The sequence below is a fragment of the Dasypus novemcinctus genome, chromosome 10 (genome assembly GCF_030445035.2).
Source record: "Dasypus novemcinctus isolate mDasNov1 chromosome 10, mDasNov1.1.hap2, whole genome shotgun sequence".
NCBI lineage: Eukaryota > Metazoa > Chordata > Mammalia > Cingulata > Dasypodidae > Dasypus > Dasypus novemcinctus.
This window is the reverse complement of record NC_080682.1, coordinates 99,271,474-99,298,157: the sequence shown is the minus strand read 5'-3', so window position 1 is coordinate 99,298,157 and position 26,684 is coordinate 99,271,474. Positions and strand designations below refer to the sequence as shown.

The 26,684-nt window shown below is 36.5% G+C and overlaps 1 pseudogene; it reads left to right on the top strand.

Moving 5' to 3' along the window:
* Positions 1-12,519: 12,519 nt before the first annotated feature.
* On the top strand, positions 12,520-13,877 carry LOC105747422 (olfactory receptor 52J3-like; annotated as a pseudogene).
* The last annotated feature ends 12,807 nt before the right edge of the window (positions 13,878-26,684 follow it).

The following is a 26,684-nucleotide window of genomic DNA, read 5'->3' as shown; positions in this document are numbered from 1 at the left end:
TTACAACTGTTCTTACATCTGTGGTGAGTCTTTTGTAGACAACATATAAATGGCTCATATTTTTTATCCATTCTTTCTATGTCTTTTGATTGGTGAGTTCAAGTCATTAAAAATCAATATTATTACTGTGAAAGCATTAATTGCTGAATCTATTTTTCCTTTGGCTTTCTCTTGTTATATCATACTCTTCTATTTCTTTTTACCTTTTATTTTCCCTTCATGATAATCTTCATTACACTCCTCTCCAAGGCTCACACATTTGTTTCATCCTTTCAAGCTGTAAAATTCCTTTAGTATCACTTGTAATTCTGGTCTTTTAGTAATGTATTTTATCAATTGTTGTTTTTCTGTGAAGCCTTTGAACTCACCTTCATTTCTGAAGGTCAGTTTTGCCAGATACAGAATTCTTGGCTGGCAGTTTTTCTCTTTCAGTATGTTAAATAAATCATACCACTTTCTTCTCTCCTCCATGGTTTCTGATGAGACATCAGCACTTAATTTTATCAATTTTCCTTTGTTTGTGATGTATTGCTTTTTCCCTTTGGCCTATTGAATTCTCTCTTTATCTCTGATATTCATCATTCTGAATAGTAGGTGTCTCTGTGTATATCTATTCAGATTTATTCTATTAGGATCTGTTGTCCTTCTTTGATTGATATTTATGAATTTCATAAGTTTTGGGATGTTTTTGGTCATTATTTTCTTAAATAATCTTTCTACCCCTTTTCCAATCTCTTCTCCTTTTGGGACAACAGTAATGTGTATGTTTGTGTGTTTTGCATTGTCATTCAATTCCCTGAGACTCTGTTCCATTTTTTCCATTCTCTTCTATTCTGTTCTCTTGCCTTTTCTAGATCAGTGCTTTGTCTTTGAAATCACTAGTTCTGTCTTCAAGCAACTCAAATCTGGTCTTATATGCCTCTAATGTGTTTTTAATCTCATCCATTTATTCATTTCATTCCCATAAGGTCTGTAACTTTTCTTTGCAGGTTTTTAGTTGTTCTTTGTGCTCAGTCAGGGTTCTTTTAATAGCTTTATGTCTTTCATGATATTTTCTTTCATTTCTTTAAGTTGGTGTAGGAAGAGTTTTATGATTATCATTAATTAATTGTCTTAAATCTTGTATCTCTTAGGAATATTTGATTTGTACCTTTCACCGGTCCATTTCTTCCTGTTTCAAATTATGGCTTGTAATTTTTTTTCTGATGTCTAGCCATTTGTTTTGTTTCTTTTTTTATTTTTTATCCTAGGCATTTGAATGTTATTGAATTTACTCTGATCAATTCCTCTCTCAAGCTTATTGGCTTTTTCCCCCAGCTCTTCTTTGATATTTGGTTCAACTTAATCTGTCTTTAAAATTCTCCATTTTAAGTTATCAAAGGACTGCCAAGGATTCTCTAATGGGATGCAGATTTTCTCCTAGGAGTTGGAGCTGGAAACAGAGAGAAAAAACAAAAGCTCTGTTTCCTTATTTACCTTCTGTCGAGATAATTTATCTTTTCATGATAATGGAATTTTGAAGACTCCACCTATAATTTTTATTTGCATATTTCTCCTTTTAGTGTGGATGGTATTTATCTCATATGTTTATGGGCACAATGGTTAGGTACATAATAATTTATGATTTTATTTCTTTTCAGTGGATTACCTCTTTAATAATATATAGCATTCTTCTTTGTTATAATAGCTTTTGACTTAAATGTATACTGTCCAATATCGATATAGCTCCTCCAGCTCCTTTTTGTTGTTTTGTTACTATTGGCATGGAATAACTTTTCCCTTCCTTTAACTTTAAGTCTATTTGTGGGTGGGGTCTAAGGCGAGTGTCTTGTAAGCAACATTTAGTAGGATCATCCTTTTCATCCATTCTGTCAGTCGGTGTCTTTTGATTGGAGAGTCTTGTAAGCAACATTTAGTAGGATCATCCTTTTTATCCATTCTGTCAGTCTGTGTCTTTTGATTGGAGAGTCTAATCCATCAATATTCTGTGTTATTATTGTAAAGACAGTACTTACCTCAGCTATTTTGTCCTTTGGTTGCTATATGTCATATCATTGTTTTGTCTCTCTTTTCCTTTATTGCATCCTCCTCTTCCTTATATTTGAAACTTTCTGATGCATCTGATTGATCTCTTTCTAATTTCTGTTTCTGCATATTTTAAAAATACTTTCTTTGTGGCTATCATAGAGTTTTTATTACACAACCTACATCTTTAACCTATTAACTTGAAAAGATACCAACTTAGCTTCAATATCATACATGTTCTCTGTTGCCATATCCCTCTGCGTCCCGTTCTTTATGGTGTTTTTGTACCACTTTATTACTTTATATTTTGCATATCCATTATAATGAAATATGCCTTTTTCTTTTTCAATTGTATTCTGAGTCTAAAAGGAATTGAAGAGTAGACTTGTATCATGAGGATACAATTCTATTGAGTTTACATTTATTTTTTTAGTTACTCACAGTGATGATTTTCAATTCTTTTTTAATTTTTTTAATTTTTTATTTTTTTCTCTATTTTTTAAAAAGCTAGATTAAAAAAATATGAGGTCCCCATATATCTCTCACCCCTTTCACCCAATTCTCCCACATCGACAACTTCCTTCATCATCATGGAACATCCACTGCATTTGAGGAATATATTTTGGAGTACTGCTGTACCACATGGACAATGGTTTACACTGTAGTTTACACTCTCCCCCAATCCACTCAGTGGGCCATGTCAGGAAATACAATATTCAGTATTTGTCCATGCAATACCACCCAGGACAACTCCAAGTCCTGAAAATACCCCCACATCATGTCTCTTCTTCCCTCTCCCTGCTCTCAGCAGTTACCATGGCCACTTTCTCCACATCAGTGCTACAATTTCTTTCATTACTAATCACAATAGTTCTATAGTAGAATATCAGTAAGCCCACTCTAGTCCATACTCTATTCCTCCATCCTGTGGACCCTGGGATGGTTATGTCCACTCCACCTTTATATTAAGAGGGGGCTTAGGTTCCACATGGATGATGGATGATGGATGCAATTCTCCTACTTGCAGTTGTAGGCACTCTTGGCTCCCTGGTGTGGTGGTTGACCTTCTTCACCTCCCTGTTAGCTGGCCAGGGTAAGTCCAATAAACCAGAGGGTAGGAGTTGCAAGTCTGCTGAGGCTCAGGCCCTGGCTGTCACTTGGACAGTCCAGAGATTCGGGTCTCCTGAGTATACACCAACCCCAGCACCAACCACAGGTCCAGTAATAGTGACAGAAGAGGTATGTATAGAAAGGTCAAATCTGAGTCCAACTCCATCACACTCAGGAACACAAACTCCAATTAGGGCCATCTGACATGGCACTGAACTCCAGAGCCATCTGCCATGACCATAGAACCTATGGGTCTCTGTAGCCCTCAGGAATACCAGTACCTGGGGTTGTATCTACTTCGGCTGTCTCTGGGACCCTGCTGAGGTATGCATAAACTCAATCCCTCTGATGACCTTCTGACTCTTTTTTGGAGACTCATAGCCATGTAAACTCATTTATTCTTTCCATTTCCCCCTTTTATTCAAGGTCAAAAGGCAGTTTTTAACACCTGATATTACATGTAGGCTGAGATATTCTGCTGGTCTGAGCTGACCTTTTTATTCAAGGTGTTTTTCTAGTTACATCAGCAGCTGGTGCTTAGTGGTAATCCCTTGGTGCCAGGGAGGCTCATCCTTAGGAGTTATGTTCCATGTTGGGGGGAAGGTAATGCATTTACATGCTGAGTGTGGCTTAGAAAATGGCCACATTTGAGCAACATGGAGGCTCTCAGGAAGTGACTCTTAGGCACCCAGCAGCTCTAGACCTAGTGCGTATTTCAGGCACACAGGCTCATAAGCATAGCTATCAGTATCAAGGGCTCATTGTTGGACCATTCTTCTTTATTGCTCTTAGCCATTGGACTTGGGGGATTGTTGCTGTTCCATTGGGGAATGTGATAGAGCTCAGCAATCCCTCAGTTGTCATTTTTAACTTTAACCACTATTAAAATATCCAAACTTTTTTTGTACCCTCTATAAATGTCCTGGAGACCTCCCTCCCAACCATGTGTCCTCTATCAATAACACCCCACACCAGTGTTCCTCCCTTGCAAGTTCTTCTTACTACTCCAAGCCACTTTCTCCTGACTTTTCCTTTCAAACTGCAAAACTCCCTTTTGTAAATCTGGTAGGGTTGTTTTTGTGGACTAACTACCTCCAAGACTGTTTATCTGTGAATATACATATATTTTTAATATTTTTATGTTTAAAGAAGGTTTGATTACATAAATGTTACATAAAAATCCATAGGGGGTTCCCATAAGCACCATCCCCTTCCCCTCTCAAACTTTCCCACATTAACAGCATCTTTAATTAGTGCGGTACATTTGTTATAATTGACGAACACATATTGAAGCATTGCTACTAACTGTGGACTATAGTTTACATTATAGTTTGCACTCTGCCCCACACAATTTTATAGTTTATGACAAAATATATAATGTTCTGTATCCATCATTGCAGTGTCATGCTGGACAATTCAATGTCCAAAAAAATGCTCCCATATTACACGTATTCTTCCCTTCCCCCACCCCATACCTCTGACGTCCACTGACTTTATATAAATTATAAAAGTCCTTCCGTTGCTAGAATAATAAATCTACTTTAGTCCATTGTTCATACCTAAATCTTGAAGATTTTATGATGGCAATGCCCACTTTGTTTCTAATTGCAGGGGACTTAGATTCCATGGGATAGATAGATGCAACTATTTTGCTTGCAGTTGCAGACTCTGTGAATATTTTAAACTCTCTTATTTTTGAAGGATATTTTTGCTAGTTAAAAAATTGGGGCTGGTAATTTTTAACTTTCAGTTTTATCATAACCACTGCATTCTCACATTCAAGGTTTGATGAGAAATTGACAATTAGACTTAATGAGGATTCCTTGTATGTGCCAAATCACTTTTATCTTGTTGCTGTTAGAATTATCTCTTTATCTTTGACATTTGACATTATACTTAGTATGTGTCTCATAGTAAGTGTTTTAGGATTTATTCTGTGTGGAATAGTTTGCTCTTTTTTGATATTTGTATCTTTGGTAAGATTTGGAAAATTTGGGCCATTATTTCTTCAAATATTCTGTTTCTTTTCCCTTCTCTTCTCTGTGTCCTCTATAATGCCTATGTTTGTGTGCTTTGTTCTGTCACTCAAATCTCTGAGACATTCCTCATTTTTTTCTATTCTTTTCTATATTTGTTTTTCTAACTATATGATTTCCATTCCCCTGTTGTCTTCTAGTTCTCCTATTTGTTCTGTCTGTTCAAATATGCTGTTGTATGCTTCAAGTGTATTTTTCACCTCCATTTTTGTGCCTTTTATTGCCATAATTTCTTCTTTGTTTGAAGTTTAAAAAATTTATTTATTTTTAACAAATCAGTTGGAGTGATAAATGTTAAAAAAGCATAAAACATCCAACGTGTGCAATCAATAGTATTCAGTGTAATCACATATTTGTACATTTATTATTTCAATCATTTTTAGAGCACTTTCACTATTCCAATAATAATAATAATGATAATAAACAAAAAACAAACAAAACTCATCACCTCTCAATCTCTCTATGCTTCCCCTGTCATACATAGCTGCTATTTGTTTTCCTTCTCTCTTGTATATTTATATTTTGTAAAAAGTCTTATATACGCAATATCACACATATTTGTGTTCTGTATGAGGTTTTGCTATCTTAGAGTCTCATGTTACTGTTTTTAGCTTTCCTTCTTTATTTTTTTAATACTGTAGAAGTCTTCTTTTTGTTCATGCATTGTCTTCTTCATATGCTTTAGCATTTTACCCATATATTGCTGCATCTCCTTGAGTTGTTTTAGAAGATTTGTTTGAACTTCTTTGTTTAATTGTCCCAAATACTGTGTTTCCCCTGAAATTTTAATTTGTTCCATTGTTTTAACCGTATCTTCCTATTTCTTAATAATTTGTAGTTTTTTGCTGATATCTAGGCACCTGGTTATTGGATGAGTAAATTCTGAATGTCATTTTATTCGCTTGTCTGTGATTTTGTTCTTGACTGACTTTGTTATAAAGCTCTTCTTTGAGACTTCTTTCAACTTTTTCTAGACCCTTAGAATAACCTATAATTAACTGCTCAGATTTTCTCAACTCTTCCTTGTCTGATTATTACTCTTGATATGCAGTTCAATTTTAAACTTGCATATTTTGTGCAGCTATTTTGCCAATACTCTATTCCTTCTCCTGGAATCTTGATCTTTTCTGTTTTTGCTTCTATGCGTAATTTTCTCCCAGCTCCTGTGATTACTTTAAGTTTACTCCTTCATTCAATGCTCTTTTTCTTTACACTTTTCATTTCTGGGACCCATCCTGTCTTACAACAGTTCAGTTTAACCCCACTTTTTTTTTTCCCCTCTGTGAGGCTTTTCTGCTTCCAGCTAAATCCCCATTTTGGTGTCATACACTAGAGGGTCAGATGACATCAATTTAGAAAGTCAGGTCATGCCAGAAAAGTCTGTTTTGGATTGCGTGAGTACACCTCTGGCTAACATTTCTGATGTCGTGCTTTTCCCTCTTTTTTCCCCATGTGGTCCCTTTTGTATGCAGCCTGGCTTAGAGGCTTGTATTGAGATGTGGGGCTCTGCAGACTTTGGTCTCAGTACCTGGATATGTATTTGGTTCTCATTTGCTTCTATGAGTGGCTCTATAGTCTGTTTCCACGGCATGAGCAACCTAGACTGCTGCCTCTGAATGACTCCCAAGCAAGGCAGCATTGAGTGAGGGTAAAGGGACAAGCAGGCAGGTCTGGGATGGAAATTTCCTACTTGACAGTTTTCTTTTTTTCTATTTCACATTTGTGAAGTCCTCCTCTCTCTCAAATCCTCTGGATTTCTAAGCAAGTGGGGTGTGTCATTTTATTTTCTGATTCTCTGTGGAGGCATTTTCAGGTGATGTCATACATCACCATGTTGATGATGCCACCAAAAGCAATGTAAATTTCACTGATTATTTATTTCTCCTATATTGGATCACCAAATAAGAAAATTACTCTATATGTAAGATATGCAGTCTCTTTCCCCAAGGCCATTTAAGAGTTTTACTTAAAGTTAACATTTTTTTCCCTCAAGACCAGATAGGTTGTCTCTTCCTATTTTAGTCTGTTAGAAAAGAAATTCCTAGCCATTTAGGCAACAAAATATATATTTATAACTCATTTAACAAAAAGTAAGTGGGAGAATCAGTGTTGTGTGATGTTTGGGAATTGTCATTCCAGCTGTTTTTCCAAGATATATAGGCTTCAGAAACCCCTTTTCTGACAACAGGCTATGTTTGTTTCAGGTCCATTCTTTCACTGCAGAAGTACAGTCAGAGGCAGAAATAAGAAGACACTGCTTGCTGATTGATAAGCTATGTTCCTATGCACTAAGCCAGGACATTCAATTGTTTTCCACATGTAACTCAAATTTTATCCTTCCTGCAGAAATTAACATGATCCATTTATGGCAGAGGTTCTTAGCTTTTATTGTTCCACAGATCCCATTGCCAGTCAGGTGAAATGAATATTACTTATATATATATATATATATATATAATATATATAAAATATATATATAAAAATATATATATATTCATAAGTGAAGGAAATGCTAGATTTCAGTTAGAGATCAGAGAAAATAAAGATAATAAGCTGATGTGTTCTCAGTTCAAACCCACAGACCCTCTGAAATCTTTCCAAGGACCTCTTGGGGTCCATGAGGCCCTGGTTAACAACTCCTGGTTTATGGTAATTTCTAGCCATTTGCTGCAAATCATGGGCTCTTCTTTTAATGGAAGTAATGGTGATAGGACAAATAAAATTTTTCTCGAATTCAGGTAATATCAGGCTAAGCCTGGGATTGTATCTTGCTATCCATCAATGGGAAAATAAAAAAGCAATACTATTAGACTTAGTGATTGGGATTATAGGTTCATGCAGAACCATACATACTGATTTTAGATTCTGCTGATATCAACTCCTCAGCATTCTGTCTTGAAGGATGGAAGCAGAAACAATTGTTACACTACTAGAGAAACACATGTTGAAGCAAAGAGCAGGTTTGAAATGCCTTAGTTGGCATTCAGAGGAAACAATGCCAACTTCATGAATGTGAATTGTTGAGTATATATACAGTAGCTGTGCGTGTATGGTAAGTAAAACTTTACAATCCTCCCCTGATGACCCATTAGGCTTGCTGAAATATAAAACAGGCTCAAGGACCAGAAATAGAATGAGGAGATAGTATAATAATATAATTAAGAGCAGAAATTTTGGTATCAACATTTGGGTTCAAATCCAAGCTCTGCTACTTACTGGATGTATGCCTTTGTGAAAGTTACTTAATATTTCTTTTGCTCATACTTATCATTTTGCATAATATACAAAACAAATATAGTACCTATACCGTATAGTTATTTTAAGATTAAATAGTTTAACATGTAAAAAACACTTTGAACGCAACTTACACATACGTTCTACCTAATGACACGGTAGGTAAAAAGCAGTATATACTGGAAAAATAGTATACAGGCCTCTGGTAGGAGGTCTCATGGAAAAAGAATAGTTAAATATGTATCTTTAGGACATTTGATTATAAGTAAGGAAAACATGCTCTAACTAACTTTAGGGTATATGGAAGCCTTTTATGTTTGTTTTTCTTTTAAAAGATATATATATTTATTTATATTTATTTCTCTTCCCTTCCCTCCACCCCCACCCCGGTTGTCTGTTCTCTGTGCTTATTTGCTGCGTCTTCTTTGTCCGCTTCTGTTGTTGTCAGCGGCACGAGAATCTGTGTTTCTTTTGGTTGCGTCATCTTGTTGTGTCAGCTCTCCATGTGGGCGGCACCATTCCTGGGCAGGCTGTACTTTCTTTCGTGCTGGGCGGCTCTCCTTATGGGGCACACTTGTTGTGCGTGGGGCTCCCCTACGTGGGAGCACCCCTGGGTGGCAGGGCACTCCTTGAGCGCATCAGCACTGCCCATGGGCCAGCTCCACATGGTCAAGGAGGTCCGAGGTTTGAACCAGGGACCTCCCATGTGGTAGACGGACACTCTACCACTGGGCCAAGTCCTCCACCCCCTCTTAGGTTTCTTAATGTAACATTTTGTGTGATATATGTTATCTTTACAAAAATTAATGAAAAAAAGAAAAAGAAAAGAAAAATTTAAAAATGAAGTTTTTTTCTAACTTAAAAAAGTGAAGATGTTGCTCTGCATTACTTGTCACCAAGAAGTTGGTCTGATTCTTTGTCAACAAGGAATAAATTTCTTTCACAGTATTTCAGAGTTGATATTTGAAACTCATCTTTATCCTAAGACTGGTTCCTGACATGGTTCAAGACTTATCGCAGCAGCTGTCAGATGTAGATGCTTTTGTCGTTCACAACCAGGAGAAAAAAGGGTATATGGCTTTGGCCTCACATGTCTCAACCCAAGTTCTAAAATTAACTCTGACTGAACTTATGGGTTTCATGATCAAGATTTCCAAGAGAATGGCATAAAAATGAGTTTATGAAATTTTGAATTTTCAGTGAGTAAAAGTCAAGGTTTCTTTGCTATAACTGGAAAGACAGAGTCAGATGAATTTAAATTCATGAATTGTAGTCTGTGTTTTATATCTTAAGACTGATGGTGGCTTTACTTCAGTATAGTCTTAGCTGTCTGCTCAAGTGCATGATAAAGAAATCTAATTTTTCTTCTTGAAATGATTTTATTCTAATGATAATCAGATAAATGTACAAATGTACAAATGTGACCTAAAATGAGTGCCTTACAGGCACTACTTATTTTATACCTCAGTACAACTCTGTGTGTTGGCGTTAGTATCATCAATAATTTTTCAGTTGAGGAAACTGAGGCATATAGATCATTAGTAAAATTACTCCAGGAGACATAGCTAGTGTACATAGCTAGTGAGGAAGACTGATTTAGGATGGGAGATTTTTAGCACTTCTCAATATGAGCTCTGTGTGATAGATATGAAAACCTGGTTGGAGATGGGAATGAGGGGGAAAATCGTGGACAGGTATCATTTGACTGAAGACTTAATGGATCAGGATCCATAGAATTCAGCATTCAATGATTCTATAACTTCTGGTTAGTGAAGAAGACTAGTGAGGACTAAGGCTGAAAATGTAGTCTCCAATGCCAAGTTGATATGTCTGCACTTTTGTATTTCATATGGGTCAAGTACCATTTTATCTAAAAAATACTAACCCATATAATTTTGCTGCATTATTTCACTGTTTTTGAGATGAAATGTGTCTATTTTTTATATATGTCATATGTAAATTAAAATAACAGTTTTTATTTAAGTCCCCATATTTGCACTTTTCTGTGTATTAATTTCCATCCATGTCAGTTGTTTTGTTTTTTTTGTTTGTTTGTTTGTTTTGCCTCTGTTTCCCTCTGTAAGAGTCTAGGAGTTTTGTTAGCATTCTCAAAGGATTTGATCCCAGAGCACCATTTAGAGAAGAAAACAGAAATAATTTAATTTTTCTAACTGGTTTTAAGCAGCTAAAGCCTTAACATAAAACCACCCTTCTTAGACAGTATAGAAAAAGAACAGAGCTGTGCTGCTTTTTGTTTTCCTTGTGTCTCTAATGCTGTGGAAGAATGAAACATCATTCATGAATTTTGTCTTCGTTTAGGTATGTATTACAGAGAGGTGAGCAGAGGTAGCTGAAAATTTCTTGGGTCGATATGCATCATGTAGTTCACTTTCTAAATCTTACAGGGTAAAAGTCGATAACTTTTAAATGGAAATGGGGTATTCTTAAAAACACCTGGAATATATATAATATTTAAATTTGATCCAAAAACTAATTTAATGGTTGATAAAGTATAACCTCTGCTTCTGGTATGGATTTTGGTGAATACAATGGATTTCTTAAGCACAATGAATTAGCAGTGATAAAGTGTTGAGAGTGCACATCTAGAGGTGACCTGAAGGTGAGTGTCAGGGTATTTAGAGTCCTTGATTTTGACCAATATCTTGCCACTGGGCAAAAGATCCTGACATGGATGCCTCAGTCTTAAAAAATCATAAACATGGGAGACATTGAGCAATACAGATATACCTCTCTCTCTGTCTCTCCTTGTCATCTCAAAAAGGATAGAATATATGTATTTATTATTTCATCTTGCTATGTTACCCACATTGATAAATTGTCAGAGAGATGGAGTGATATTAAGAATAAAAACAAGAATTGGGCTACTTCACCTTAATCTTGAACTATTCTGCCTAAAGTTAGTGACCCAGAGAAAGTCTCTTTATTTCATTGTTTGATTATTTAAATGTCTTAGTTGCTTCTCCATCATTTTAATGGTGTTGCAAAAGTGTCCCTCTATATTTCATTTAGACAATTATATAAGATAATATTTTTTCAATTAGACTCTGCCATTCCAGATATCTTTGTGACACTCAAAATGTCCTTTGTAAATTTATAACTACCTGAAGACTTCTAAATTGTCCTCCATCCTCATTTCTAGTCACATAATTGGGCAGGGGGAGGAAATTCAGTAAGAGGTAGCTCTGAAGCAGCTGTAAAATTGGCAGATATTCTCATTAGAACTTAGATGGAAAACAGACTGAATGATGTTAATAAATACTATTAGAAACCACCACCACCAGGCCATTCCAAAATGAGACCCCATGAAGTGGGATTGTCTTGGGAAAATAGTCATCATGAAAATCTACAAAAGGGTTTATATTATCATTCCTGAAGGGATTCATGGAATATAGAGGCATATGGCTCAGGCCCTAATGGCTGTGGCTACTCCTGAGTAGGCATCTCAAAGAGCCTGTGCTTTTGTTTGTAACAATCTGTGTCTATGATATTCTGTTGCTGCCTTTTTGACAGGATATTAGTCTTGATCTTGATATTTCCATAAGTGCCTCTATGGTAATAAGTGATCAATGAATCATTAGAAGAAATTTTGTTGTTTCTAATAGATTCTAAATGTGTCTGTTACATCTGTGTCTGTGACAATGTTTTTGTCTACCTGTTTCCTTTTGTATTATGTCTGCCAGTCTTTGTGTATAACTTTGATTTTTCATGTGTCCCTCATTGGTCAGAGGATTCATAGAAGGTACAGTTAATATAGAGTTCCAGGGTTAATATAAAGTTTCATCTCTTAGAATTCTGCAGTGGGCTTGCTGAAGAGCCTTACATGTTAAAAATGAGAATTATATCAGTATAAGGATTGAGGTGTTTTTTAGAAAAATATGGCCTATGCAAAAGTCTATGGCTCATATTTAATTTAAGAACTACTTTTACATGTCTTTCCAGATAGTAAACCAGTTAACTTTCATTCTAAAACTTAAGCACTAAGCTAATCATTTTCATAACAAACTCTAATTCAAATTTCCCCTTTTCCTTTTAGGAGAGAAAGCTTCTATTTTTCTTCTTTTAGGAGAAGGAGCTTCTCTTTGGATGTGACTGGATGGTATACCACAATACCAGCACTTTTCACCCAGCCACATTTTTCCTTATTGGAATTCCAGGACTGGAAAAGTTCCATGCCTGGATTTCACTGCCTTTCTGCTCTGTGTACCATTTGACAATGTCACAATTCTACTGATCATCAAGGTAGAGCGGACCCTCCAGGATCCTGTGTTCTACTTTTTGGCCATTCTTTCAACAATTGATTTGGCTCTTTCTACAACCTCTGTGCCCCGCCTGCTGAGCATCTTCTGGTTTGATGTCCATGAGATTAAATTTGGATCATTGCCCAGATGTTTTTGATTCATGCCTTCACTGGCATGGAGGCAGAGGTCTTGGTAGCCATGGCCTTTGGCCACTACGTGGTCATTTGTGTTTCACTCCACTACCCAACCATCTTGAAAGCTCGGGTGCTAGTGGGTGTTGGTTTATACATTGTAATTTGTCCTGTCTTGCTTACCCTTCCCATGATCTATCTCATCTACTGCCTGCCCTTTTATCAGGCTCATATAATAGCCCATACCTACAGTGAGCACATGGGCATTGCAAAATTGTCCTGTGGAAACATCCGCATCAATGCTATCTATGGGCTCTTTGTGGTTTCCCTCTTTCTCCAGAACCTGGTCTTTATTGCTATTTTCTATGTTTACATTCTCTGTGATGTCTTCCACCTCCCATCCAAGGAAGCTTGGTTAAAAGCCCTAAGCACTTGTGGGTCCCATGTTGGGGTTATCTGCATTTTCTACATCCCTTCCGTCTTTTCTTTCCTTACCCACCGATTTGGACATAACATACCACGCTACAGTAACATTCTTTTTTTTTTTTTTTTTTTTTTTTTAGCTCAAAGTATCTTTTTTTTTTTTTTTTTTTTTTTATTTACTTTCCCCCCCTCCCCTGGTTGTCTGTTCTTGGTGTCTATTTGTTGCGTCTTGTTTCTTTGTCTGCTTTTGTTGCTTTGTCCGCTTCTGTTGTCGTCAGCGGCACAGGAAGTGTGGGCGGCGCCATTCCTGGGCAGGCTGCTCTTTCTTTTCACGCTGGGCGGCTTTCCTCACGGGCGCACTCCTTGCGCGTGGGGCTCCCCCACGCGGGGGACACCCTTGCGTGGCACGGCACTCCTTGCGCGCATCAGCACTGCGCATGGCCAGCTCCACACGGGTCGAGGAGGCCCGGGGTTTGAACCACGGACCTCCCATATGGTAGACGGACGCCCTAACCACTGGGCCAAAGTCCGTTTCCCTACAGTAACATTCTTGTTGCCAACAATATTTGGTAATCCCACCCTCACTCAACCTCATCATTTATGGTGTCAGGACCAAACAGATATGAGATTGATTGCTCTGTGTGTTTATTAAAAGATAAAGACTCCTGTCCCTTTCTTTTACAAATAAGTTTTCAGCAGCAAAGAAAACTAGTGTGTTCTTGCCAGAGAGACTGTTTCTATGTCTAAGTTTAGTTCAGTGAAGTTACATTCTGGGGGATTTATTCCCCCTTCACTCAACCTCCTAGTTTTAAATTTCTATATTTTCCCTTGTTTTAAAATAATTGAAGCAAAGAAACATATATTAAATATCTTTGTTTTCAAAATATGGGATTAACAATTATAGCTATTTTAATTTATTTATTTTGCATAATAAGTTTCATCAAATATATGAGAGTTTCAAGTTGAAATGAGTACCATCCAATGAAATTTTCTTGCTCTTTCCTTATCTTCATTGATAGAGACAATAAAGCATTACTCAAGTTTACATTTATAGATTTAAATTCAATAATATTGGTGGGAATTGGAGCTGTAATTTTTATTTATATAAATGGTGACACACCACGCATCAGTTTATAGCCTATTTTTCATTTTATCTTAATGGTGGATATCTATTTTCCTTTTTAAATGCAATAAATCTTCCTTCATGTTCATTTCATGTATCCATTCATTAGCTGACATTTATATTATTTTAAGTTTTCAAAATTTAGATAAAATATTTTGACATACCTGTGAATACTTGTTACCGATATTTGAAAATTTTTGCCAGGTTCTACATTTATATGTAGAATTGTTAAGTAGTAGCCTATTTTTTTTCTTTTTATATATATTTTTTAATTTTTAAAGAAGCTTTATATTACATAGTTCTTACATCAGTATATAGGGAATTCACATAAACCCCATTCCCTCCCCCACCTTCCCCATTAACATCTTTCATTAGTGTGGTACATTAATTATACTTGATGCACACATATTGAATCATTGCTATTAACCACAGTCTATAGTTCACTTTTTAAAAAATTATTTATTTATTTTAATGTTACATAAAAAATATGAGGTCCCCATATAGCCCCCAGCCCTCTCACCCCACTCACTCCCCCACCTACCTCACTCCCACATCAATACTGATGGCCTAGAACATACTTTTTTGTTTTCTTGTACTGTTTTAATTTGATGTAATTTCCTCCTCCTTTCCAAAATTTCTTGTCTACAATCTTAAACATCTCTTTGCATGAGTTATTTGAGTATACATGACATACTAAAACTTTACTATAAGTCCATTATATTTAATAATTTATTTACATGTGGAAGTTTAAAATGTTAAATGAAATCAATATACATTATATTATCTTGGCACAATCTCACTTCACTTTCAAATTTAGGGTTTCTGCATAGATATATTATATGACAATATATTTTATTCATGTGTGTGTTTATTTTTACAATTAACACTCATCTGAAATTTATTTTAGTGTAAAATGTGAAGTAAGATAACTAAATAATTTTTGTTTCTAATTTTAATCTTTTTTCAAAACATAGTTGACAATTTATCTTTTTATATTTTTAAATTCTTTCTTCATATGTTAAATTTCACAATGTACATGATTTTGTTTTTATTCATGTCTTCTACTGGTCTCTTTATTTTTCTCCCAATACCAAAATGCTTTGATAATTATAGACATATCTGTATTTCTAATAAATTTTTAATAAAATATGTTGCTACTGTATTTTAATACTTTTAGATCTGATTATCTTTACTTAATTTTCTTCCTTTTCTTTTGTCTTTTGTAGTAATTTTTTAAAAAAATGCAGTCATGTTGCCATAGCCAAAAATGTCCTCCTGGAATTTTCAGTTAGTCAATTAATTGGCTCATTTATTATCCATGCATTAAGCAGCTTCTATAATACTTAAAATATTAACTGATTGTTGCCAATGCACTTTTATTGGTAAGGTACAGATAATAAAATTTCCCTTGGTGGTTTTGTACTGTAGCAACTTAGCTAAGTTTGAATTCTGTGTCCTAGAATTTCTTTCTCTGTAAGATTCCAATTTAAGATTGCTCATGAGAGAAATATGCATTAGCTGTGGGAAGCAAATGTTAAACAGGAGCTGCTATGTTCTGAAATTCAGGAAGTGAAAGATAAGCACAGCAACACCAGAGGATTTTGGTGTCTCCTCACTTTCCCTGGCTCCATGTCTAGCTCTCCAATGATACCAGTTCTGTTAGAAATCTCAGCCCAAAAGGTATCAGGAATGAAACAAAGAGAGAAGGGATCAGGAGGTCTGTGAGTAGAGACTCATCAGACAACTTTATTATCTACAAGTGGCTTTATAGATACTCAAGCTATTGTGAGAACAAGCAGTAACCTGTAGCTCACATTAATTAATAATACTCATAAATTAAAGAATTTACAGATCATATTGATGTGGGCTATGGGTGGAAGGCTCTTTGTCTCTTCAGAGATAACCTAAGGTGAAGGCTGTGGGTGTGGAACGGTAAGAGGCTGCAGTCCTGCCCTTAGGGACAATGGCAACAGGCTCCAGTCCCAGGAAACAGTTTAACAATGCAAAGGCTATAAACTTTAAGTATTTAGGGGAAATGCAAAAACCAAATATGCTAAAAGCTTATCTAGAATATCTGGAGTCCATGCTAAAAAAGATGTGGAACCTAAGATGTGGAAGATATATATGCTAATTGAAGCCTATTGAGAACTGAAACAAAGGGACCATTTGGCCTTTTCTCTCTGTATAAAAGACATTTGAAAATCTTGTTCAGGGCTCGGGATTCAAACAGAAAGCTCCCGAGTCTGGCCAGCAGTCAATAAACCATTTTTCCTTCTCAAAATCAATCCTGAGTCCTGGCCTCTCTATACTCAAATAATTGAACTTCTCTCAAATTCTACAACATTTTGGCGACCCAGATGGGACAACAAACGAAGGCCAGAGATGGTAGCATTTTGCTGCCCCTTCCAAATCCCTGAGGAAGCCGGGAGGACTCAGGTGAACCCCAAATCTGGGCACCCCTGGATTAAATTTAATCCAGAAAAGATGTGGGCTCCACCGGAATCTTCCCGAGGGCAATGGAAGGTCTGAAGAGAAAGATTCTGGGAACGAAAAAGAACTCCGAACATGGAAGAAGGTACGACTCCCCGGGTGAGCACAGTCTGGAAGGCCCTAGCTTTAATTGCTAGGAAGGGGAGGCTGATCACCTCCCAAGAGAACCCTAGTAGCCCCAGAATGTTGGGGGGAAGCCATTCTCTCTAGGCTTGGGAAAAGGAGAAAAACCGGGGAAAAGCCCTGGTGTTTTGGGTTTGTCTTACTGCATGTTAGAATCTGGTACTGGTCTTATATCCACTAAAGGAGTGGAGTCTCGATTTTAATAGGAAGGGCTATTTATAGGTTCAAGTCCTAATGTCCTGGAAATTGGTCTAGATTAAGGAAAACAAAACTTGGTTACAGGAAAATGGATCGGCTTTTCTGGTAGAGCTTGGTCTGGGTGTAAAGTTTAAACAGTGGAAAAAGTCTAGCTGAAATCTTTTGTTATGGTGCTAATTTGTGAATGAATTCGCTTTATACCAAATGTTAAGTGTTCTGAGGTTGTGATGGCTGTGGGGGCAGCCATGGTGAAAATAAATATATAAACTTGTGGGTCAGATTAGTGACCTTTGTGCTTCTGTCTGTGTCAGCTCAATGCTAGTTTTGGAGTTGTGTCCTTATGTAAAGTAGAATTACAGCTGAGCTGGAGCCCTCCCTTGCCATTGGCAAGGCGGTGAAATGATTCTGGGGCAAAAGCTGAGGAGTCTGGATGTTTGCGGAGTCTAGATGTTTGTGCATGCTCTGCTGTCTTGTCTCTGGTCTGGCCCTTTGCTGGGACTTGGAGGCCATCTGTGTCCATGCCACGCACCCAAGTTTGTTGGGGATGTCCCAGTCAGGGTAGCTGGGTCCCTGGGAGAGTTGCCAAATTTGAGTAGGTTCTGTCTGCCCATTTTGGCTGAAAGCTGGAAAGCAGGGAGAGGCTTGCCCCTTTCCAGTGAGTCCACCCTTCTATTCATAAGCCGCATTCCTGTTTGTTGTGCACCCAACTGCCTGGAAGGGGGGGAAGTGAAGGAGGTGAAAAGCAGAATCAGAATAAGTGTAGTAAAGTTCCCTCCTTAGGGTGTCAAAGCCACAATAAGTTTGCATTCTGCCCAGGTTCTTAGAAGGTATTGTAGTAACTTTAAGTAAGAGAATGTGTTCTGTGAAGGTAAAATTTGTCTTAAAGGTATAAATAATTATAAAGGTTTTACAAACCATTGTTTAAATTAAGGTATTTAAATGGCAAATTGCAGAAAGTCATTATTAAACAAAAACTGAATTGATAATAATAATAATAAAAGGTAATTTTATAACAAATTTATTTGGCAGCCAGCATCCCCTGCCAACTTGCTTCCAAAGAAACTGTTTCTGGTATTACATGCTACTAAGTATTTAAAGTGAAGAAAAGTTCATTATTTTAACAAGCTTGTTTAGTATTAATGGCAATTATATGTTGTAAGAAGTTTGCCTGGTAACTTAGTATGTGGGATATATGGAATGTGTTTTTATTGTTAAGGAAACAGAAGATGACTATCATTAAAATCATTTATAAATGCATTTATATTATAAAACAGTGGAAAGGTAATAACTGAAATTATAGCTGGATGAATTTAGCTTGAAATTATTAAGTGTAAACTCTAAACTTTACCTTTCCTTAGTTTATGGTTACTTCAAGGCTAGCCTCACCCCTTGCCTTCACCTATGGTTATTTCATAATAGCTTCTGCCCCTATAGGCCAGAGAAGAGCTGGGACATCACTGTCTCCTCTCCTGGTATTAGTAACCCTTTCTCTCATGAATTCAAGTGTAAACTAAATAAATTGCTGCCTGATGGAATAAGGTTAAATGACCACTGGAGTTTTATTATCTCCAAAATCAAAAAGGGGGTGGAGGGGGAGAAGTCTCCTGCCTTGACGGTCAGTGTTCCTAAGAGTGGCAATTCATGAGAGAAAGCAGTCTGTCTCCCTGAGGCTTCAAATAGCCTCAGTAAATATATATAAAATTAATCTTGTTGCTTATCCAAAATTCTGCTAATTTCAAAGTAAAATATAACGTTCTAAAACAAAATGGTGCTAAAGCATTGAGAATATTTTGGTTATTACAATCCATTAAGTAAGAAGGAAAATTCTTGTGGTAAACTGCATGGTCATAGTGCAAATTAAGGAAAGTTTCAGGAGTCTTTAAATGTTTGCAGTCACACTTGTTTTGTAAAGATTAGAAGTTTAAAGTAATTAAAGTTATGGTTTTGTCTCAAACTATTTATATCTGCCTATTTGCTCAAATTGTTGAGGTTAAATATGCAGTTATATAAGTAATATGTATTTCTGGACCCCTAATTAATTAAGCTAAACAGTATATAAAATAATGCAAATTATAAGTAATATCAATGAGCTGTGTTTGTGTCTAACTCTTTGTGTCTGCCCATTTTTAAAAAAATGCTCAGTGTATGTCTTCATACATCAGGATAATATCAAATTAACAAATAAAAATTCTTAAAAGAGGTCTATTCAAATTGTTAAAAATTAAATATGCAGTTATATTTGTAAATATTCTTAAAGCCCAAATTAAACTAAGCAGGATGAAAAAGTCATAGAAATCTGATTATAGAAACAATTGGGAAAGGGCCTCCTCTTTGCAAGAGCTTTAAAGGCAAGACTAGGTATGGCAGATTAAACCTATCTACTAGGCTAGGGAATTAAGAATCAGTTTGCCCTGTAATTTCCCAGTTTAAACCTTTTGTCAGCCATAAAATAATAAAAAAACAAAAAACAAAAAACAAAGATTAGGTTAATTTTCACGTAAGGAAAAAATTGTTGATTGGTGTAACCTGGCAGCCTGCTGCCTCAGTCTTCCACTCCCAGGTTGGACAGCAGTGGAGGAGACCAGTTTAGGCCAGTCCTATTGGCAGTGGAAGGATGCCCAAGAAGGAGCTAAGTCGATGCCATTTCAGCACTAAATTCTATTCCTTATTTGGCAAAGGGGAGCAGGTAAAAACTAATATGGTTGGAATGTGATAGAGGAAGCAGTTAAATCACAAACTTTTGCATGGGAAGGTTAGATCTCAGATAAGCTGTAACTTCTGAGGTATCCAATCTATGGAAAAACAGAGGAAGAGCTTGCATGCTACGCTTAGGGGTATAAATTGTGTCATTTTTCTTTCTTCGGGGCACCAGCCGTATCTGGCTCTGCGCAGCTTCTTGCAAGATTGAGAATAAATTCTTCTCCATGATCTGGTGAGCCTTATTTTCTTTCAGAAGATTTCTTTCCTACAAAATAAAGGTAATTAGTGGCTCTATTAACAAATTTCAGTAAGTAAAAGAAAGTCCATAAAAATTTTGGAGAGATCTTTCCTGGGTTATGATTAAAAAAAAAAATTAAATAATTGTGTAATGTGTTTTAAAACCTGGTAGTCAGTATGCTTTTAAACTATTAATTTTCATAACTTAAACAAAGAAAAGTTTTTAGCTTCCTGTAAAGGAAAAAGAGAACATTCCTTGCATAAACTATTATGGTTTCAATTTTATTTAACTCGAGTGTAATCTCCCATAGTTAATTTTAAACTAAATTAACATTATATGTACAAAATCTTTACAGTAATGAAAATTGTAAGTTCACATTGGTGAAATTAGGCTAAAGGAAAAAGATTGTAGATATGCTCTCTTAAAGAGTAAATTTCTTTCATTGGTAATTGTAATTTAGTAAGTTTATTTAAACATGAGGTGGCTAGTCAATGTGGTTATAGTCAATTATGAGGAGTTTGTAAAGCATCTTCCAAACTGAAAATGTTTAAATAGTTCTAGTTGTAGAAGTCATTGTTAACTAAAAAAACTTAGATTGGTATTGGTAGCAGAAATAACTTCATGATAATAAACCTGTCTGAAGGCCACTGCAAAATACACATTTAAGTAAATGGTAATAAAAAGTTGTCTTGATTCTATTGGAAATATTCTGTTTTCATTCTAACAATGAAAAATAATATTTTTCCTCTATTACTAAAGTAAAGTACCTACTGTTATCTTCATAGTAAAATTGTGTAAGTAAACAGTCATTTGATATATGTGTTGCGTTAAGTTGTTTAAAATATATATAAAAACAAGGAATAAACTTTAACATTGTCAAACTCTTGTGCATTCAAACCAGGCCTTGAATACATTACAGGTGGCCTCTCCATGTGAGTTATTGGCTAGGCTGGTCACTGACCCCTCAATTAAAATATGTGCTATATCAGTCTCTGGTTCTGCTCCTGAAGTCGATGGAAACTATATTGCAGTTTCAAGCTCCTGCAGCAGCCAATAATGACTCAGTACAGCCAAATGTACAATGGATATCGCCTCCAGACTGGCACTGTTCCATGGTGCCATAGAGCACTATGCACCAGGCTAGTAGAATACTGGAAAATCTCTCTAAGATGAAGGATGCTGCAACTTGCTCACTGCGTTGAAGAACATGCTAAATGGAGCCACGATACCAGGATACTGTAAGTGAAACTTACACACAATTGGCATTATGGCCTGCTCTCATGGAGAGATAACATGTAAGGTATTACAAACCTGAAACTCAAAACTAATAATTGCAACTCTGAATCCTTATGCATTAAGTAATACATTAGTTAATATTAAGTGCTGTACTTTTATCCTGTACTAAATATATGCCTAATAATTGTAATGTTATCTTTTCTATTTTGGATCAAGTGCAGAAGTATATTAGACATGTTAAATTCCTGGTAAAATCATTTTCTAAACAGTTAATAACATGTCTATAGAATAAGGTGGCAGTCTCAGCCAGTCTCAGTGAACTTCTATATTCTACTGTACTCTGCTGTGTAGCAAAGGTGAGGCTTGCTTGCTGATGTTGAGTCACCTATTGAACAAGTCAAAATTGCTAGAAATTGTACAATTAAAACCAAGGTGTAAAAAAAAAAAACCTTTATTATGTAGTTCTAATCACTCCACAGGTGAAAACCAAGAGAATTTCCAACTTAGTGTTCTAATCCTGAGTGAAGCCAGTTGCCCAAGGAGTGCCAGTTGACCAGGAGCATCTGACAGAGCGAATGAGTGCCAATCATTGAACAGCTTGGAATGTGTCTTCACACAAAGCTAAGTGTCTGTTGCAATTTTTCTCTAAAGATAAATAACTTAAAAAAAAGAAGAATATATATGCTGTTCCCACCAGCTTTTAAGAAGGAGTGCCATCTTTATAGGCACCTAACCTTGTCTACCTCTGTAATCCAATGTCCTCTTTTAAAAATGGGTATTCCAAATTTTTAATTAAGTTTGTTTCTTTCAGACTTATTATTATTAACCATATGAAAACTTCATCCAACTTCGTACAGAATGCCAGATCCATCTTCCTTCAGTTAAAATAAATTAATAAGAGTTTTACACCTTATTAGGCAATGACTACAGCCCATGGCCAGCAGGAAGCAGTTACAGAAAAGAGATCATCTCCCTTCAGCACCCTTTTTAAATTAAAGGTATAAATTCTTTAAGAGTAAAATAAAAGTAATAGATGGATCTGGAACCTGACTGGAAATCCACGTGAGTGCCAGTGTTAGCAGAATAACTGCAGGAGGCTCCTGCCCAAGATTCTGGTGTCCAGAATGAAAAGTTCTAAACTTCTAAAAACAGTCCTGGATGCTGTACTAAAGACTGATAAATAATCAATCAAAACAACAAACAGCCATCCACCTCATAGCTCCAACAATAATTATGCCAAGCTTAGCAAGTTAAACTTTGGCAAAAGGGGGGAATGATGTGGGCTATGGGTGGAAGTCTCTTTGTCTCTTCAGAGATAACCTAAGCTGAAGGCTGTGGATGTGGAATGGTAAGAGGCTGCAGTCCTGCCCTTAGGGACAATGGCAACAGGCTCCAGTCCCAGGAAACAGTTTAACAATGCAAAGGCTATAAACTTTAAGTATTTAGGGGAAATGCAAAAACCAAATATGCTAAAAGCTTATCTAGAATATCTGGAGTCCATGCTAAAAGCTTACCTAAGATGTGGAAGATATATATGCTAATTGAAGCCTATTGAGAACTGAAACAAAGGGACCATTTGGCCTTTTCTCTCTGTATAAAAGACGTTTGAAAATCTTGTTCAGGGCTCGGGATTCAAACAGAAAGCTCCCGAGCCCAGCCGGCTGCCAATAAACCATTTTTCCTTCTCAAAATCATTCCTGAGTCCTGGCCTCTCTATACTCAAATAATTGAACTTCTCTCAAATTCTACAACATTTTCTCAAAGAATAAGGTCTTAGTATTCCTTTTAAACTACAAAGTGTGTTTGTTCATTTTTCTCCCTGCCCATGACAGCTTCTTCCTGTTGACCCAAAAGGTTTAATTGCTGCATTCCTTATGTTAAAAGCATAGCTATGGAAACAGCACGCCTCTTCCTGCAAGACCATTAGTTCTTTTGTTTCCAACAAGTTCTGCTGACCAACAGTGATTATAGGTCCCCCACCAGGCACATTGCCTCAATTTCATGGAGGGATAGACTTGAAAAATCAGGCACTTTCCTTAAATTTATACTCTTGCTCCATTTATAATCCAATCCCATCAGTTAAATGTATCTAGCTTCCTGCAAGCACCAATGTATTCATATGTGTGAGGGTTCTTTAATAAATGTGTTTCAGATCTTTCCTTGACCAGCCTCTCACACAAGGGGTCTAATTCCTGTCATGAATTCCTTATCCCTTAATACTTTAGTGGTCTTGCTTTCCTAAATAAACCTTAATTGATATAAGTATTGATACCAGAGTTGGTTCTTGGGTAACAGAATATTAAGGATGGGAATCTGGAATTAGATCTTTAACTGATTAGACTTAAGGGCAGTAAGCCTCAAATGCCATTGGTAAAAAGGGGACATTGGTAGCCTATGATGTACAGTGACAAAACAGTTATGTATATTATCACCTGTAGATATTGGTAACCAAGTGCCTAAAGAAGGCAAGGCATTGGGTGTCCAGGTAGTTTCTAACAAATAGTATTTTATTGAGTGTAGCAGCTTGATATTGTTTATGAATTACAAAAATAGATATTGGATTATGTTTGTAAATCAGTCTTTTCTTCTGTGCATATTAGATTATATGGGATTCAGAGGTTTCACTTTTACTTTAATGAATAAAGCTTTGATTGGGCCATATCAGTAGGAATCACAGGGAAATCATACTGGAGAGAAGAGAGGTTAGAGTTTTGGAGCATGAAGTAAATATGCTAAAAGGCAGATATATGAGGAGGCTTCATTAGACACAGAAGAGACCCTGGGAAAAGAGAAAAGCCATTCACTTGAGAGGTCACACCTGGTCTTGTGGAGGGAGAAGACCAGCCAGTCCCCAAGAAAATCAAACCTCAGGGGAGATAGACAAGCCTTATGGTCTGATAGCCAATAGCTGACTTTGTGGAAAGAATATAACAGCTGAACCTGGAGAGAAATGAGCCCCAGAAGAGAGACAAGACTTATCTCAGCCAACAGCTGATATTGGAAGAAGCTGGGACCATGGAGCCTTAAGAGGTAGAAGGTAGACTGAATATTTGCAGTCATCTTGCTCCAAAACTTGCCTTTGGTGAGGGAAGTAACTTATGCTTTATGGCCTGGTAACTGTAAGCTTCTACCCTAAATAAATATCCTTTATAAAAGCCAAGAGATTTCTGATATTTTGCATCAGCACCCCTTTGGCTGACTAATACAGAATTTGCTATCAGGAGTGGGGTACTGCTTTTGCAATTACTGAAATGCTGGAATGGTTTTAGAAATGGGTAAGGAGTATTTTTGGAGGAATTGTGAGACACTTGGTAGAAAAGACATACAGTGCTTTGAAGAGACTGTTCCTAGTAATATGGACTATAAAAAACTCTTTATGAGGCCTTAGAAGTAAATGATGAAATTATTATTGGAAACTGGAAGAAAGGTGATCTGTGTTTTAAAGTTTCAAAGAACTTAGCAAGAATGACTCCTGATGCTTTATGGAAGACAGAATTTGAAAATGGCAAGGCTGGACATTTAGCTGAGGAACTTTCCAAAGTAAGCTTGGAGAATGTAGCTTGGCTTCTACTTACAGCTTATAGCAAAATGCTAGACAGGAGAGATAAGCTGAGAACTGAATTATTGGGCACAAAGAAACCAGAAACTGATTCTGGAAATTCTAAGGCTCTGGAAATCAAGGCCCCAGAAGATAGTGCCACATTTAAGGACTTAACTGAACTTAGAGCTTGGAAATAAGGATTGAAGATGTAGTTATCTAGGGCAAACTTGTGGAAAGTCTTACTGTTTGTTGGCTTAGACCCCTGCTTCTTGTATGCTAAACCAACAAGTGTTTTGAGAGAGCTGTATGAACAAAACCACTGTCAGCTTGGACTAAAAAAGATGCGGAAGGGAGAGATAGAAGGGGAATTGACTTCAGGAGGAAAACCATGGAAAATGAGATCTGGTATTAAGACCTTTCTTTGAGCTAAGAGAGGAACCCCACCCATGTATACAGAGAAGGTGAATTTGCCCTGGCATTTGAAGAGGATGGATGTTCCCACCAGATGTTCAGGGAGAGTTTTGCAACCCCAGGGTACAGAGGGTGGAGCATATTCCCCAGAGATTAGGGTGGTTGAGGTTAATGCCCCATAGGTCTGAGAGAAGCAAGCCTATCCCCCATGGATTAGGAAAAGTCAGGTTGCAAACTTGTTGCTCTGAGAAGGTTGGGCCTGTATGCTAAAGATTAGGGAGAATATTGTCTTCGTTCCACCATACCAGGGAGGTTAAGACTTTAACTCAAAGATTGAGTGAAGGGCAGCAATCACCCTGACACTCTTGGAGGGTAAGGTCTGGACTTCGGTCTACACTAAGATGCTTGATGAAAGAGGAACCAGGAAATAGCCAGGGGCAAGCCTTTGGAAAGGGTGAATCTTCATGTGACCCCAGGAAGAAGAAATCATCATTTTAGGAATGACTCTCATACTTTCACACCTAATGAAGTATACCCTGTATGTTTTTGGAACTGTAAGAGACCAACTACTCATATTTCCCTCCTAGAGTCTCATTGTGGTAATGAAAATGTTTATCGTTTGTCTGTCCATTTGTGTATTGGAAGCAGATAATTGTTTTATAAGTTTCAGAGTCTACAACAGGCAAGACTTTGCCCCAAGACAAACTGTTTCTTTAAACTGATTATAACATAATTTTGTACTTAGCATTCCTACTGAAACAAGGCTTTTTGAATGTTGTAATGTAATGTCCTTTTGGAATTCAGAGGGTGGAGTGTAGAGTGAGAATAAGAAGACATGGGAGTTAATTTGTTGTGATAAACAAACTAGAGAACTTGTATAAAGAAAATGAAAGAACCAAGGGCTTTAAATCCCTTGTTCAATGTCCAGGTAAGGAATCAGAAAGCATTTTGACCATCCTAAATAAAGCTCTTTATTTGTGGAAGAACTTGAATCCTAAAAGTTGGAGTCGAGATATATGAGTAGGTTCCAATGGAGAAGATCTTAAATTCTTCCCCAATTCCTTTAATATTAGAACCAGGTGTTCCCCTCTTGCCTCCTTGTCTCCCTTGGAGGGAAAGGCTGATCTCTTATATGGGCTATTTCCACTACCTCTCATTACTTATAGTTTAACACTAACAAATAGATAAATAACATATAACACTTATTTAATTATAATTTTCTATTAGCTGTATTAATAAAGTAAAAAAATGCAGGTAAATTAATTTTAATAGCATATTTAATCTATTCTAACATTTCCAAATATTATTTCAACATATAATCAATAGAAACACAATAAACTATTACCTATTAATAAAGTATTATAAGTTATTTTACATTCTTACCTTCATAGAAAATCTTTTAAACC